Source organism: Aquarana catesbeiana, linkage group LG03 (genome assembly GCF_042186555.1).
Source record: "Aquarana catesbeiana isolate 2022-GZ linkage group LG03, ASM4218655v1, whole genome shotgun sequence".
Taxonomy (NCBI): Eukaryota; Metazoa; Chordata; class Amphibia; order Anura; family Ranidae; genus Aquarana; species Aquarana catesbeiana.
Genome location: NC_133326.1, coordinates 103,454,412 through 103,473,068, shown reverse-complemented (window position 1 = coordinate 103,473,068; position 18,657 = coordinate 103,454,412).

Genomic DNA, 18,657 nt, shown 5'->3' with positions numbered 1-18,657 from the left:
TTTTTCTTTTTGCTATAATAAATATCGACCAAAAAATTTTTAAAAACAAATTTCTTCCTCAGTTTAGGCCAATATGTATACTTCTACATATTTTTGGTAAAAAAATCACAATAAGCGTATATTGATTGGTTTGCGCAATAGTTATAGTGTCTACAAAATTGGGGCTAAATGTATGGCATTTTTATTATTAATTTATTTTTACTAGTAATGGCGGTGATCTTGCGATTTTTATCGGGACTGCGACATTGTGGGGGACAGATCGGACACTTCTGACACATTTTTGGGACCACTGACATTTTTAAAGCAATCAGAGCTATAAAAACGCACTGTTTACTGTGTAAATGTTACTGGCAGGGAAGGGGTTAACACTAGGGGGTGATCAAGGGGTAACCGTGTGTCCTAGATGTAACTGTGGGGGTTGTGGGACTGCCTGGGTGAAGAGACCAATCGTTGTTCATACTTAGTATGAACAACAGATCAGTCTCCTCTCCCCTGACAGCATGGAGATCTGTCTGTTTACATTGACAGATCTCCATTCTGTCTCTGTGTGGAGTGATCGTGGGTGCCCGGCGGTCATCCCTAGTGGTCTGAAAGCGAGCTGACATACAGCTACGACGGCTTGCCCAGGGGAGCCAATCTGCCACAGTATAACTGTGGCAGCTGGTCGGAAAGTGGTTAAAATTTTGGACTCAGTTTAGGAGATCCCAGTGTGCTGGTGACATTCTCTTTCTCTGACTATATGCGGTTCCAGCCAATGGTCACTTCAGTACCCAACTGAAAATACAGCCATTTCTGCAGGATTGTGTGTATACTGTGTGCATATCCATGTATACTGTGCGTGTGTCTGTATGTGTGTTTACTGTGTGTGTACTATGTGTATATGCATGTGTATATTTTGTGTATATGTATGTGTATACTGTGTGTGTGTGTGTACTGTGTGTATATATATATATATACAATGTATAAGAGAACCACGCTATAATATGTATATATATATATATATATATGTGTCTACTGTGTGTGTGTATGTATGTGTATACTGTGTGTGTATACTGTGCGCGTGTGTACTGTGATTGTATACTGTGTGTGTGTGTGTACTGTGATTGTATAGTGTGATTGTATACTGTGTGTGTATACTGTGTATGTATACTGTGTGTATGTATTATGTGTCTGTATGTGTATGTATACTGTGCATGTATACAGTGGGTGTGTACTGTGTGCCTGTATGTGTATTCTGTGTGTAGGTATACTGTGTGTGTATATTGTGTGTCTGTGTGTGTATGTTTACAGTTTATGTATACTGTATGTGTGTGTGTATGTGTATACTGTGTGACCCCCATAATCTCCTATTGCCTGGGGGCCCCATAATCTCCTATTGCCCGGGGGCCCCATAATTTGTCAGTCCGCCCCTGCACTCACCTATATAGTTAACACAGCTAAACTGGATGCCACGGTACATAGGTAACTGGCTGCCCTATCAGGGCATTGCTTCAGTCTGAAATACCATCCAGGGGTTGGAGACAGAGATGCTAAAGCCTTATTGAAGATGTCCTATGACTTACGGTCTTCCCCTGAAAATTAGAGCTGATGCCAGAAGGAATACAATAGAACATTGGACTAGAGGAGCAATGGGGGCAAATCCATTGGAAATTCAGCTGCCGGTGTCCTCCAAATACTACTGTGAACTTTCTTAAGGGAGGGATGAAGCCCTACCTAAGCTTTCAAAGACCTAAGAAAGGATCAGATGGAAGAATCCTTATTAGCATATTAGCACTGAAAGCACTGGAAGGCCAAAACCTTGATCTGCTGCATGCCTAGCCCACAAAGAATGGTATTGATTGCATTTATGTGATGGGGTAGTCTACCGAAGGGGCCCTCAGACAATACTGAAAATAAATGACAATTGCTAATGCCAAGCAAGCATAGATGGACTTTGTTCGCCACTCTTCGTGATAATCACAATCATTTAGGACCGAAAGAACTTTCAAATTAAAGGGGTTGTAAAGGTAAAAATTTTTTCACCTTAATGCATTCTATGCATTAAGGTGAAAAAACTTTTGACAGTACCGCCGCCCCCAGCCCCCCCGTTTTACTTACCTGACGCCTCGAATCTTCGCTCCTCGTCCTCGTCAGCTTCATTGCAGCTCAGCCTGGTCGCTGATTGGCTGCAGTGGATGGATTGAAAGCAGCGCAGCCATTGGCTCGCGCTGCTGTCAATCACATCCGATGACGCGGCGCGCCGGGGGGCGGGGCCGAGTGATACAGCGAGCGGCTATAGCCGCCAGCTGTATCACGGGAGCGCGCCCGCAAGCACTCACCACCGTGCGAGGGAGCTCGCATGAAGGTGGTAAATGCTTGCGGGGAGGAGCTGAAACAGCCGCCGAGGGACCCCAGAAGACCAGGTTCGGGGCCACTCTGTGCAGAACGAGCTGCACAGTGAAGGTAAGTATAACATGTTTGTTATTTTAAAAAAAAAAAAAAAACAACTTTACAACCCCTTTAATGAGAGACCCTGTATGCAGTCAGATATCATCAGAATTACCACTCACATTGCAGTTTATGTCAACATGCATTCTTTTCTTGCTGAATTTGTTGATCCCAGTCTGTTGGTACAGAACTTTATTCCAGCTACTTTGGCATAGCAATGCCATTTTCTACCAGACTGTGTTTGAATCCATCCGCTGTGTGCTCATTTATGCTAGTACCATCATCTACTCTAAACAGCACCAATACATTGTTAATTTACCACTAAATGGTCTTGTGTATATTTCCTGATATTAGTTTGCCACCAAGTTAAAGGTATATATGCTCATGTCTTATTAAGTGTTTGCAGTGACTTTCATCCAATCAGGTGTGTCATAAGAGCTGAGGATGTTCTTGGAGTTGAGACGCAGAACAGAAGACCTAAATTACTAAGTGGCTCCTTCGGGGTAGCAATACACATTAAGGGAGAGAGCCTGATGAAAAGGCATCATTAAATGTGTGTCATGGCTGGGCAATAGCGTTATAGAATATTTTTTATAAACTGTAAGACCATCTATTCTAAAGCCCAGTACACATGATTGGACTTTCCGACAACAAAACTGTGGAATTTTGTCTGAAGGGTGTTGGCTCAAACTTGTCTTGCATACACACCGTCACACAAATGTTGGCCAACAATTATGAACGTAGTGATGTACTAGACGTACTACGAGCCAATAAAAAGGAAGTTCAATAGGCATTGCACCCCCCTTTGGGCTCCTTCTGCTAATCTCGTGTTGGTAGAAATTTGGTGAGTGACGATTTGCGCTTTTCAGCCTCATGCTTTTCAGTTCTTTTCTGCTTTCCAGGTTGTGGTTGTCGGTTCGTATCTGTTTTTAGTGCGTGCTTGTCAGGTCGTTTCTGTTTTTCAGTGCATTCTATTTATAGTTCGCTTCTGATTTTCATTGTGTGCTTGTCCGGTTGTTTCTGATTTTCAGGTCGTGCTTGTCAGGTCCTTTCTGATTTTCAGGGCGTTCTGTCAGTTTATTCTGAACGGCCATTCGTATACTAGCCATGTGGCATGCTCGTCAGAGAGATCATGCTACTATTGTTGGGCTTGGAATTATTGCTTTGACCCAAGTCCGGTCCAGGAAAAGGGGGAAGAGGAGTTCTTGGACTAAGAATTGGTCGCTTAATCGTGACCAATTCTCTCAAAAGCCTTTGCTGCGGGAGCTCCAGGAGAATAATCCTGATGATGTCAGGAATTATCTCCGGATGACAGACCCCGTCTTTCACCGTCTATTGGTTTTGCTGTCCCCCTATATTACTAAGCAGGACATGCTGCATGCCTGCATGCGGCAAGCCATCTCTTCCGAGCAAGGCTCGTCGCGACCTTGCGGTACTTGGCGATGGGGAGAAGTCTCCAGGACATCAAGTTCACAACTGGGATCTCCCCCCAGGCTCTGGGAATCATTATTCCAGAGACCTGTTCTGCCATCATTCAAGTCCTGCAGAAGGACTATATTTGGGTAAGTTTTATCCTTTTACATTACAGTTTATGTATTTAATGTTTGCTAATGTATTGTATTAATTTCTTCATTCCATAATTCCCATTATTGTAATATGCTGTGAATGTCCTCTTTGTCCTCATGCATTCTGTGAGCTTTTAATGCTCCTTTTTTGTCCTTCATGCATATTTGCCTTCACTAACCTCCCCAGCATGCTATCCTGGGCCCATACACACCTAGCCTAGTAACTTAACAATGTATTTTGTCAGCTACATTTTAGTGCTTAACCTAAACACCCCCTAAAATGTGTACAAATGTTATTGTTGTCCTTAAATTCAGGCAGAGTGCAAGAGGCTTTTTTTTGGGGGGGACAAAACTCATTTGGAAGCCTCCCTCCCCCAAACCACTAAGTCAACCGATACCAATACTCTATCTGCTGACTTTGCCAAACCCATACACACTATACATCTTTTGTGGTCATATTTATGGATGAATTCACCAAAGCATGTAGTGCAAGGGTCTGCCTGAATACTTTCAAATGGTACTGTTGAAAGTTTTGGTCTCCTATTATCTTGATAGGTAATAAAAGAATGTAAAATGTGCTTCAATTTGGACAGTGTGTATCCATATTTTTGTATTATGACACTCTTTACCTGTCCAGTGGGCTGCCAATAGTGTAAGTAAGGAGGGGCTGGCCAAAGTAACACACATTATTTATGCATTCAGCTCTCAATGAAGTGGAGAGGGTTACCTGTCCTAAACATCTACCCACCCCCCACCATAATTTTTTTACAATGGGCCACCAGAGGGGGGTGAGGAATCTGATAAGATGACCTCATACTTTTGTCTTTAAATACGCATTTCAATAAATGTTATACTTATGTTGGCCAAGAATGTTAGTGTCTGTCAGGAGGATCCTGCCAGCAACAGGCGTCCTGTGCGTACAGTTGCAAGATCGCGTGAGCGCGCACATGGGCATGCGGGAGCGCGCACGTGCCCATTAGCACCAGGTGGGCTATTTAAACCTAACTGTCACACAGGGATCTTGTTGTCTGCTCTACAGTGTTACGTGTGTTGATCCTTGAGAACCTGTTTCTATACTAATAAGACCCGGCTTGTTCCTGATTATCCATGTTATCTGCCTGCATCTGATCCTGGCTTGTCTCTGACCATCCCTGTCTTCTGCCTGCATCCGACCCCGGCCTGTCTGACTACTCTTCTGCCTGACCCTCTGGCTTATCCACAGTCCGCCTGGCTACCGATCCGGCTTGTCTGACTCTCCAGCCTTAGTATACTGACTTCAGTTCCAGTCTGCTGTTTGGCTCCAGTCTGCTGTTTGGTTCCAGTCTGCTGCACCAGTGTTCCAGTCTGCTATCCGGTTCCAGTCTGCTGTCCAGTTCCAGTCTGCTATCCAGTTCCAGTCTGCTGTTTGGTTCCAGTCTGCTGCAACTGTCTGCTGATCCAGCTCCTTCCAGGTTCCAGTCTACCTGCCGGCTCAGTCTAAAGTTCTACTGCACAGCGCTTCCTGAGTTCCAGACCCACTTCCTGCTGTTGATCTTGCCAGGCACTCGTGCCACTCCTGACTCTTGTGCTTCCTGTATATCCTACCAGGGCCCTTGAGTCGGAGCCACAAGAGAGGCCATCCCCTGCAAGTCGGGCTCGTCCACAAGGTATGTGACAGTAGCAGACAGCCATGACCGAGCCCGAGCAGGGAGCCTCTCCTATGGAAGAACTTTGTATGCACCTGGTCGGCCTCACACAGGCTGTTAAGAGTCTCCAGGCAGGATATACACGTCTGGAAGTACTTTCTGGTTCCACTGTAACTCAGGGGCCTTCTATTCTGTCTACTTCTTCTAGCAGTACTACATCCCCTACAGTAGTTATGCTGCATCCTGAACCAAGAGTTCCCACTCCTGAAAAGTTTTCTGGGGAACAATGTAAATTCAGGGCATTCCAGAATTCATGCGAACTGTACTTCGCCCTTCAGCCTCGCACTTTTTTGCTTGAAGCCACTAAAGTGGGTTTTGTGATTTTGTTACTCCTGGGTGACCCTCAAACATGGGCTCACCGCCTTCTGGAACTAAAAGCCGAGGTATTGACTAATTTAACTACCTTCTTTGACACAATGGCCCAGCTATACGAGGACCCACAGCTTTCTGCAACCACAGAAGCCGCCCTGTACATCCTTCAACAAGGGTGTAGGGCAGTAGAGGACTATGTTGCGGAATTCCGCCGATGGAGTGCAGACACGGACTGGAATGACGCTGCCCTCTGCTACCGGTTCCGTATGGGGCTCTCTGATCCCTTAAAAGATGAACTGGCTCGAGTGGAAATTCCTCAAACTCTGGATGCCTTGATCAACCTTCCTATACAGATTGACCGACGGTTGAGGGAGCGAAGAGCAGAAAGAGGTGCTGGACCCACTCGCCTAACCTGGATGTTACCTGGGGTCTCCAGCTACACTCATCCTGCACCCACCTCTAGTCCAGCTGCTACACCTGATACCTCTGAGCCCATGCAACTTGGAGTCCCCTGCCCTTCTCTCACGATGGAGGAACGCCAAAGTCGTCGGGCAAATAATAATGTCTGTACTGCGGGGAACCTGGACACTATGTCAGGAACTGTCCTAATAAACTCTGTAAGTGCCTGTTTGTCTCCTCTGATGATGTGACTGCTTGGCCTAAGACTTCCTCTCACCTGACTCTTTCTATATCTTTGCAGCTCCCAGGAAAGACTTTACAGGTTCCCGCTATCATTGACTCCAGGGATTGTAGCTGCTTCTTGGACTCATCTTTTGCAGCTAAACACCAGATCCCACTGTGATACAAGGCCCATGGACTCTCTATTCACCTGGCCGACGGGTCTGCAATAAAATCTGGGCCAGTTATACAAGAATCCACTCCCCTTCCAGTCACCATCTTCAACTTGCACCAAGAACTACTTCGCCTGGACATCATTGCTTCTCCTTTGTTTCCTATTATTCTTGGTATGCCGTGGCTACAAACCCATAACCCTACTATAAACTGGGTCACCGGAGAAGTTACGTTTCCCTCTCAGTACTGCCAACAGTTCTGCATTTTGAAGGACTCTTGTGAATCCCCTGCTCTGCTTTGTCTAAACACCAATTCCGAGTATGCCAGTCGGTCCCCGAGGTTTACCATGACTTTTTAGATGTCTTTAGTAAAAAAGGGGCTGAAACCCTGCCTACAACTGCCCCATTGAGCTCCTTCCCGGAGCCGAAGTCCCCTTTGGCAGGATTTTTCCTTTGACTGAGCTTGAGCAAGGGGCACTGAAAGTGTATATCAATGAAAACCTAAAGAAGGGTTTAATTCGGTCCTCTACATCCCCAGCAGGTGCAGGCATCCTTTTTGTAGAAAAGAAGGATCACACTCTTCACCCTTGCATAGACTACTGGGAACTCAATAAAATAACTGTTAAGAATCGTTACCCTCTCTCCTTGGTACCAGAGTTATTCCAGAGACTGGGGACTGCTACTATTTTCACCAAATTAGACCTCCGAGGGGCTTACAACCTGGTCCGTATCAGGAAAGGGGATGAGTGGAAAACAGCTTTTCGCACTCGCTTCGGGCACTTTGAGTACATGGTAATGCCCTTTGGACTATGCAACGCCCCTGCAACCTTTCAGTATTTAATAAATGATGTCTTCTGGGACTATTTGGATCTGTTCGTCATAGTCTACTTAGATGACATTCTCATCTTTTCTTCCTCCACGGACTCCCACTGCAGACATGTTAAATGTGTCGTAGCTCAACTCCGGCTACACGGCTTGTATGCCAAGGCTGAAAAGTGCGAGTTTGAGTGAGAGAGTATTCCATTTTTGGGACTAATCATTTCCGTGGAGGGATCAAGATGGATCCCCATAAAATTGCTGCCATTCTTGACTGGCCAGCCCCCACTGACAAAAAAGGAGTCCAAGGTTTCTTTGTCTTCGCCAATTTCTATTGAAAATTTATTAAGGGGTTTTCAGCCATCATTGGCCCCATCATTCAGTTCACCAAACAAGGAGTTCGTTTTCATTGGTCGCCAGAAGCTCAAACCACCTTTGAATCCCTCAAAAGACTGTTTACGTCCGCTGCTGTTTTGAAGCATCCCGATTCCTCTTTACCATTTGTCCTGGAAGTGGACGCTTCGGAGAGTGCTGTTGGAGCAGTTCTTTCCCAGCGTCAAGGGACCAAAGCTTTGTTATACCCAGTAGCCTTCTTTTCTCGCAAATTATCAACTGCAGAAAGGAATTATGATGTAGGAGATTGGGAACTACTGGCCATAAAATCCGCTCTTGAAGAATGGCGATACCTTTTGGAGGGAGCTGCTCATCCTATTCTGATCTACACAGATCACAAAAACCTGGAATATTTGAAATCCACAAAGAGGTTGAGACCACGACAAGCCAGGTGGGCCCTGTTCTTTTCCAGGTTCTCCTTCTACGTGACCTATCGGCCAGGCTCTAAGAACATAAAACCTGACGCTCTGTCTAGGATGTTCCACAAGCCTAAAGAAACTTCACCTCCAGATACGATCCTTTCCCCGGGAAATTTTTTCCTGTTGCAAGAAGATCTACTCTCCCAGATTAAGCAAGCCTCAGTAGGGTCGGTACCTGCTATAGGGACAAAACTACAAGCGAAGGATGGTCTGTTTTGGTTCGGAAGTAAGATCTTTGTACCTGAAGGCCTACGGGTCACAATTTTAGAACTTTGTCATGATCACGCACTAGCAGGACATTTTGGTGTCACCAAGATGGCTGATCTTGTCCTGCACACCTTCTGGTGGCCCCAAGCACTTAAATATTGCAAGAAATACGTGTAATCCTGTAACACCTGTGCTCGGAATAAAATCAGTAGAACCAGGAGTAAAAGTGAAATGCAGCGCTAAAAATGATAACCAATGGTAAAAGGCACATCAGACATGGTGACCATTATCAATATATACATAGCTGAAACACATGAAGCATAATACCAAAAAATTGAATATTAGACGAGATATAGTAAAGTCCCAATGTATGGCTATGAATCTGATACAAGAGAGTCCCAAACATAGGCTAAATACGAATGTTGGACTGATGTAGAAATCTTCTCTTGTATATCATAAGTTGTACGATCATGGGAAGTGAATAGATGAAATACGCTTACCAGCAGGAGTGGATTCGGATGCCGGTGACACCGAATCAAACAGGCTCTGAGATCCTTAATGGATGATGGTTGGACGATGGTTGGTCCTGGAAATCCCGGATCTCAAGGGGGATCTATCCTCTATGGTCCACGTCACGACTGTCCATTCAGAAGCCCGAGGGGGAATTCTCCGCCACAAACAAGTCTCCAGAGCATGGATGGTTCCCAAAAAGATAGATAGGACGCCAATAGTGCAGATCAAATGACGTATTTTATTGGATATGAAAACGTGATCATGTGTAAAACAATAAAATCAAGTGTAGGAAAGAGTAAGGCTCACCCGACGCGTTTCATCCACATGGACTTCAACAGGGGCATCAAACTCCTCTCCTACACTGTACAAATTTATATAAAAACTATGCCAATCATATGGCCAATCAAACGCCAGCAATGGAGTCATGTGACAAATCGACTCCTGATAGGCCAAAGAGGAATTAGCTGACTGCCTGGGACTGTCCAATGAGGCCACCCACTAATGGGGAAGGGACGTATCCCTTGACCAATGGGGAATTAATAAGAATAAAGATAATAACTATCAAGATGATAGGGAGAGAACCCAAATGATCATGATTTCCACAGTGCTGTAATCATCTGTGCCCACTCAGAGAGTTCTACAATGCATCAATACATTTGTCATAAAAGCATATACATAATGCCTAAATCCAGATTGTAAATGTGGGTATCCCGGGAAACATTATGCAGGTTATTAATGAAAACCCCCTGTGGGTCACATGACCGCATCATTCCTAGCATGGCCAATCGTATTGCATACTGCACGATCCTTCTTATTGGATCTGTGAATTGAACAGGAAGAAGCACAGGGAAATGATCACGTGACATGTCTGCTCACATAGTCACATGATCTCGAGAGACGAATTACATCTCAATCACTAGAAGCCTGAGAGTCATGTGGCAACAAAGGAAGTCACATGCTCTCCTGTGGCCAATAGAACAGTCTTATATCTCCCACTCGTCCGGACTGTAAGCAGGGAAGGTAATTCCATCCACTACAGCCTGGAAGTGTGGGTCACATGACCACATCATTCCTAGCATGGCCAATCGTATTGCATACTGCATGATCCTTCTTATTGGATCTGTGCAGTAAACAGGAAGAACCACAGGGAAATGATCACGTGACATGTCTGCTGACATAGTCACATGATCTCGAGAGACGAATCACGTCTCAATCACTAGAAGCCTGAGAGTCATGTGGCAACAAAGGAAGTCACATGCTCTCCTGTGGCCAATAGAACAGTCTTATATCTCCCACTCGTCCGAACTGTAAGCAGGGAAGGTAATTCCATCCACTACAGTCCGGAAGTGACAGATATAGCGGCGGGGAAAACCGGAAATACAGAAGAGAGAAAAATCTCTCTATCTCCTGGTGTCATACTCCGAAGAGCTGCTCCATGTTGAATGTAAATGGCTGAACAATATGTTGAACAATAAGGATGAGAAGTGTATGTGCCTCCACTAACATGTGCAGATATATATACGTGTGCCATAATAAAATAATAAATGATATGTTAAATTTGGGATATGTAGCAATATAAAAATGTGAGTGCATAATGTGTAAGACTATTTAGTCAGCAAATGTAAATGTGCAATAAACAAAGCTCAAAAGCAGCAGACAGGGAAAATAGCATCCTCCCCACTGCATAAATAAGTGAGGATGGATTTGAATAAAATTCTGAAATTAAGTGTGGGGGCTTAAATCCCCAAATGCGCTAGAAAAAAGGAGAAAATTTCCCCTCGTACATAGTCACTATCCCGTAGGGACATGACTAAAAAATGGAAAATTTATATCAAATACTTACCGTAATTTTCCTTTCCTGATAGGCTCCATGGCAGCATACATGTGGGTTGACCCCGCCTCCATAACTACCCAATAGGACCCCTCCCTATAAATTTCAGCTGTGGGCTCTCAGCCGTGTTTCGTAACTAGCCTACTCCAAGCATTGGGAGAGACTCCTGCTGCCATGGAGCCTATCAGGAAAGGAAAATTACGGTAAGTATTTGATATAAATTTTCCATTTTCCTGACAGGCTCCATGGCAGCATACGTGTGGGAAATAACTCGCCAAACACACCCGGGTGGGCACAATGCTGAGCGAGAAAATAAATTTATTTAACACTGTCCACTGACAGCACTTTCAAACCAAAATTAATGGATGACAAAGCGGCAGGTTCAACACAATAGTGGGAAACAAACGTATTGATAGATGACCAGGAAGCCGCTCTACATATAACTTCGGGTGCGACATGAAGAGAAGCCGCCCACGAGGTTGAAATACTCCGAGTTGAGTGTGCGGTCACTGCCTCTGGAGGAGCCAAGCCCTTCGCTTTATAAGCCCTTTGAATGGTCTGTACTATCCAAGCAGAGATGGATCTGATTGAGGCCCGATTCCCTCTATTTTTTCCTTGTAGAAGAATGAAAAGGAAATCCGTCTGTCTAAATGATTCCGTAGCTTCCAGGTATTGACTCAAAGTATGTCCCACATCAAGGGGATGAACTTCTTGACCTTCTGTTGTGTTAAAGGTAGGCAATACAATTTCCTGATTTTCGTGAAAAATAGAAGTCACTTTAGGGTTTGAGCCCAACATGGGAATTAATACTGCTCTATCTGGGAAAAAGGTCAGGAAAGGCTCTTTGGAACCTAAGTTCCTGATTTCAGACACTCTCTTGGCTGAAGTTACTGCCACCAGGAAGACGGTCTTGAGTGTGAGGTCTTTAACTGATAGAGGATTCTCAGGATCTGTTCCAAGCGTGGAAAGGAAATCTAGAACAAGGGGAAGATCCCATTTAGGGAATCTCGGTTTCCTTTGAGGTCTTAGCCTGATAGCACCCTTGAAGAATTGGCGAACCAGGGCGTGGTTAGCCCATGAAATTCCTGTGAATGCCGAGATGGCTGATATTTGCACACGAAGGGAACTTACTGCTAGAGGCAAATCCAACCCTGTTTGCAGAAAGCTGAGGATATCCTGGACTTTTGGAGAACCACAAGGATTAGGTCTAGAGGCCATGTGCTCTGTGAACTTGGACCAGATACGTTCATACACTCTATTAGTGCTCTTCCGTCTGGCATTCAGAAGCGTCGGGATGGCTTCTTCTGGACAACCTAAGGCTTCAAGCCTTCCCCTCTCAAAAGCCAAACCCTGAGATGTAGATGAGCAGGGCATGGATGCAGGATAGAACCTTGGGACAGAAGATCCGCCCTGAGAGGCAGAGGGATTGACTCCCGATAACTGAGGAGAGTTAAGAGGGGAAACCATGGCCTGTTGGGCCAAAACGGTATCACTGCCATGACTTCCACTCCTCTGTTCTGAGCCTGCGGAGAAACTGGAGTATCACAGGTACCGGAGGGAAGGCATACGCCTTGTTGAACCTCCACCGATCCGTGAGGGCATCTATCCCATATGCTTGGGGATCCCGGAACCTCGAGTAATACTTGGTGAGTTTGTAGTTGCATGGGGATGCAAACAGATCCACTTCTGGAGACACTCCCAGTGTCAGGAGCCATTTGAACACCTCTTTGTGCAGGGACCACTCGTTGTTGTCCATTTGAACACGGGACAGAAAGTCCGCCTGAACATTCTGGACCCCCGGAATGTAGACTGCCGAAATGTTGGACAGATTCCTCTGAGCCCAGTTCTTGATTGGCTCCACTTCCCTTAGGAGGGACCAGCTGCGAGTCCCACCTTGTTTCCTTATATAGGCCACCGCGGTTGTATTGTCCAACCGGAGCATCACTGAGGAGTTCTTTATCAGATGGTGGAAGGATCTGAGCGCCTAAAAGACCGCTCGAAGTTCCAGAATGTTGGATACAGTCTTCTGAGATGGCGAGATCCATCTGCCCTGAGCCACTTCTGACAGGCAATGAGCACCCCAGCCCTGATTGCTGGCATCTGAGGTCACTGTGACCCATGTGATGGGAAGAATCGAATGGCAATTGCGGAGATTTTTCCCTTGGAGCCACCAAAGGAGAGACTCTCTCATGGATGGAGTGAGGAGGATGCGCTGATTCTTGCTGGGAGAATCCCACTGTTGGAGAAACCCTTTCTGGAATGGGCGAGTGTGCCATTGAGCCCACTTCACCATGGGAATGGTGGCTGCCATTGTGCCAATCACCTTCAGACATTGAAGAGCAGATAGGTGAGATGAAGCAAGGGTTGAACGGATCCTGTCCCGGATCACCACAATCTTCTCCTTGGGTAGCGAGATGGTGCCTTCTAGTGTGTTGAAATGGGCACCTAGAAATATGAGAGACTGAGATGGAATCAGGTGACTTTTCTCCAAATTCAGGAGCCACCCAAACTCTTGGAGAGTGGCAATTACTAGACTCCTGTGCTCTAGAAGCTGACCCTTGTCCTGGGCTAGAAGGAGGAGGTCGTCTAGATAGTGGTGAAGGCGAACTCCTTTGACTCGGAGCAGAGCAACAACAGCCAGCAGAACCTTGGAAAACACCCGAGGTGATGTTGTGAGACCAAATGGAAGGCAGGTAAACTGTAAGTGTTGATCGCTTACAGCAAAGCGAAGGAACTTTTGGAAGTCTGCCGCCACTGGGACATGAAAGTAGGCGTCTTTCAAGTCTATTGACACCAGCCAATCTCCTAGATGAACTGATTGTTGAATCGTTAATAGTGACTCCATCTTGAATTTTTCCTTTCGGATAAACTGGTTGAGATGAGTCAGGTCTATAACAGGCCTCCATGTGCCGTTCTTCTTCTGTACCAGAAACAGAGGGGAATACATGCCTTCTCCTCGTTCGCCATATGGAACAGGAATGGCTGCGTTTTGAGCCAATAAAGAGCTTATGTAAGCTAAAAGAACTTGTTTCTTCTCCTCTGAACTTGGAAGATTTGTTGGTATAAATCTTAGTCTGGGAGTGCTGTTGAAAACCCAGGTGTGGCTTGAGGACACTGTCTTGACAGTCCAGAAATCCCGAATTGATGCCGCCCAAACATGCCGGAAGTGGAGCAGACGAGCCCCTACCTGACATGTTTGAGCGGGCCCAATTTCAAAAGGACTTAGTGGAGTCCTGGTTACTGGTAGAAGCCCCTTTTGTGGGCTTTTTAAAAGAGGACTGCCTGGATTTCCAGGATCTAGAAAATTCCCGACCAGGCCTATAGCTACGTGCTTCCCTTGCACGGTCGGTGTTCTGCGATCTTGAAAAGGTGCGTTTTTGGTTCTGTAAACGCCTGTCTTGAGGGAGGAACCCCGATTTACCACCCGTAGCCCGGGTAATGGCGCTATCAAGCTTGTTGCCGAAGAGGGATGAACCCTCAAATGGAATACGGCACCAAGCCTGCTTAGAGGCTGGATCCGCCAACCAAGGTCGCAGCCACAAGGCCCGACGGGCGGTGACCGATGACAACATCACCCGAGCCACTAGGCGAACAATGTCAATAGAGACCTCCCCCAGAAAGGCAGAGGCAAGCCTGATTTCCTGAATAGGGGAGCTCTTAGCCGCTTCTTCAGAGATACCTCTAAGAGAATCATTCACATTGTCTGACCATGCCTCTAAAGCTTTAGAGACTGCTGCTAAGGCCAGAGCGGGTTTGCACACTGTGCCTGCTGTCAGGTAAATCCTTTTTAGGTCGGCATCAATCCGTCTCTCCAGCGGATCTTTAAATGAGACTGTATCTTCAAGAGGCAGAGTCACATATCTCACAAGCCTCATTAATGCAGCATCTACCAAGGGAGCTGACTCAAGGTGTTTAACCTCTTCTTCCTTGAAAGGGTATAGTTTTGCGATTTTAGATTGCATAGAGCTTTTTTTATCCATCTTGCCCCATTCTTCAAAAATTATAGCACCTACTTCCGTGAGGAAAGGAAAATAATGACGCTCCTTGCTGAGTTGTTTGAAAAACTTTCTCTGTTTAGCAGGAGAAATAACTGGTTCTTCCCAAACCAGAGCGTTTTTAACAGCTTTCACCAGAGAAGGAACCAGGGCATATTCAAAGCCCATCCCAGGATCATCTGCTTCTGACCCACTATCTGAAGGGGGAGCTGACTGGTGACTAGGTTGAGAAGACTCCCACGTCTCAGGGACTGGACCCTCTTCTGACAGGGGAATCAGTGGATCTTGAGGAGAATCACGAGGCTTTGCAGCGTCTCTCTCCTGCAGCGATTCTTTCACGACTCGCTTTATTAGAGTTTCCAGGTGTTGGTCTGCACCTTCCCTCTCATTAGCTGCTTTAGAAAAACAGCGGTCACAGAGAGACTTGCTGGCAGGAACTGGGACCCTGCATCCCCAACATATTTTCTCCGGTCCCCTATGAGATGAGGGGGGGTGAGGAGAGCCTCTACTGTGGTCTTTAGACTTAGAGGATGAACCATGGTGTCTAGAGCCAGAGGAGGAATGCTGGTGGTGTGATTTAGATGACCCACTCCTTCTGCGGGAACTACTTTGTCTTTGATCAGACCTAGAAGGGCTAAGGAAAGAAGGAAGACAGGAAAAGAGAAAGGCACAAAGTCAGAATGATGCCCTACACTCCGCTCTCTTCCCCCCAGCAGGTAAGTAAAGAAATATACTTTCAAATCCTACCTGCTGCAAGAGGACTGGCCACCAGGAGGCAGTGAAGAGTCCATGGCTGATGCTGGGAATAACTGTAGGTGAACACAGAGTAAATCAGATACACCAGAAAGCAAAACAGCAAGCACAGACCCATCTGTACTGCACCTACCTGGGGAAGGCTCTGCAGATGCTCAGGGAAGTCGCCGCTATGCCCACGATCAATCCCGAGCTCTGCAAGCTTCCCCAGGCTTTTAAAATTGGCGCCGCGTGACGTCACGGCCGCGCCAGGCCCACGGTCGTCGTGCGCATGCCCGAAACCAGGCCTCGCTTTCATTCCGGGACTGCGCCTTCGCAGAACGCAGACAGAACCCGGAAGTAGAGGGAGCGGCGGCTGGAACGCACAGGGAACCAGCCGCTGCATAGGCAATTTGACAAAGAGCACACAGAGAGAAAAACAACAACAACAAATATATACACTGCTGCCATGAAGGCGATATATGCTCACCACCACCACCTACGATCGACTCGGCCGGAACATCCATACACACACCGGGCTTTTGGCAGATAATGGCCACCTGCATACTGCTAGGCGATTGGCCTGTGCGCGCTTTTCATTCAAAAATGACTCCAGCTCTTCAGCGCTTACTCTGCAATACACTCCATACCCTGCTAACAGTCAAGGCTTATTGGAGGGATGAGACATCACGCCAGTCGGCCGATACGATCGCAGGACATCGTCTTCAGGTAGGAGAACCAAACATAAGGTCCTACGGAGGAGGACAAAAAAGGAACACAGCTGAGAGCCCACAGCTGAAATTTATAGGGAGGGGTCCTATTGGGTAGTTATGGAGGCGGGGTCAACCCACACGTATGCTGCCATGGAGCCTGTCAGGAAAATAATAATAATGTGAGAAAGTAAAAATATAAAAATAAAAAATTATATGGAAATGTGTGTCCATCCAGTAATATTTAAATCTATGGACCTATAATCTGAAAAAATGATAATGAAAATGTGCAGTGTGAATAGGTGAATGTAAGTGAATACAACTAAAACTTGACAGAACATTATGGATAAATAAAGGGAACTGGACTGCCGTGAGAATAGTATTAAAGACCAATAAGATAGATATTAACCCCTTACAGTGTACAGAACAATCAGGCTTGGTTAATGAAGGAATTAATATCCCATTCTACGTTTAACCCATGGGGCGAATAAGTGCGTAATTCAAATATCCAATGTTTCGAGTCTTGAGACTCCTCGCACACGTGATTCGCCCCTCCAGTTAGCAACAAATTTATCAATTATGAGAAATTGGGTTCCAGTAGGATCCTGATTGTGGTGTGTGGAATAATGTCTAGGCACCGTGTGGTTGGTCTTGCCTGCTTGTATGTTAGTGAGATGTTCTCCTACTCGAACTGAAAAGGTTCTTTTAGTACCACCCACGTACTGTTTTTTACAGGGGCAAGTTAGAAGACACACTATGTATTCTGTGGCACACGTAGTAAAGTGCTTCATGGAATAAGTGCATTGAGTGACTGTTGATTGAAAAGCATCAGTTTTACGTCTCCCATTGGTGTTAAAAAAACAGACTCTGCATATCCTACAAGGAAAAAACCTTTGCAGTCCTGAAAAAAAGGGGTCTTTTGGGGGGATCTATGATGTTAGGGGCAATTTGTCCTTGAATGGATCTGGCTCCTCTAAATGTGACTCCCGCATGTTCTGGAAGTGCTGGGCCTAAGAGTGCATCATTCCGAAGAATGCCCCAATGTTTTTTGACAATTTTTTGAATTTGCCTAGCTTGTACAAATAGGTTGTAAAGAACGACCACTTAAATTTATCATCTTTGGTCTTCCTTGAATTAGTGACCAGCAGGGATCGTCTATCTATAGAACCCACCCTTTGTATTTCTGCCTCCAATTCTGTATATGTGTAACCCTTTTCTATGAATCTGTTTTTAAGGGTCTGGGCTTAAATGAAGTAATCTGCCTCATTGGTACAGTTGCGTCACAGCCGAAGAAATTGGCTGCGAGGTACTGATTTTAGCCACTGTGAATGGTGGCAACTGTCCAATGGGATATACCCATTACGGTCAGTGGGTTTGAAGAATGTTCGAAGCTCCAACCGATTGTTTTGAACCTTAATCTCTAAATCAAGGAAATGTATAGACGTGAGACTGGCTTCATAGGTTAATTTAATACCTCGACTATTGCAATTCAAATGAGCCATGAATTCATGTAATGAGGAAAGATCGCCTTAATATAGGAGGAGGATGTCGTCTATGTAACGGGCCCAGAGAGCCACTTCTGGCCTCCAGGGTGAATAGACGACATCCTCCTCCCATTTGGCCACGAAAAGGTTGGCTAGACTGGGTGCAAACTTGGCCCCCATGGCTACACCTCTAGTTTGTAAGTAAAAATTATCTTGAAACCAAAAATAATTATGGGCCATTGCAAATTTGAGAAGGTCCATAATGAAATTACGCTGTAAAGCTGGTAAAGAAACGTTTTGGGATAAGTAGTATTCAACTGCGGCAAATCCAAGTTCATGATGAATGCATGTATATAAGGCCGAGACATCCGCTGTAACTAAAATCATACCTTCTTGATAAGTGGTAGATTCTAATATTCTAATGGTATCACCTGTGTCTTTGATGAAAGATGGTATACAGCGGACCAAGGGTTGTAAGTGATAGTCAATGTATTGACCTATCCTTTATGTGACCGAGTCAATCCCACTGACAATGGGTCTGCCAGGGGGATTGACTGTGTAATTTAGGCAAATAATATATCGCAGGAATGCGAGGGGCCAGAGGAATAAGATAGTCGCTTTCCTTTTTATTTAAGATGTTCAAGGCGAAACCTTTGATCAACAAAGATAGGGCCTTTTTGTATGTTGCAGTAGGATCCATATGAATACGTTGGTATGTAGTAGAATCGTCAAGAATTTTATGCATCTCACAAATATATTTAGTCTTGTCTAAGACCA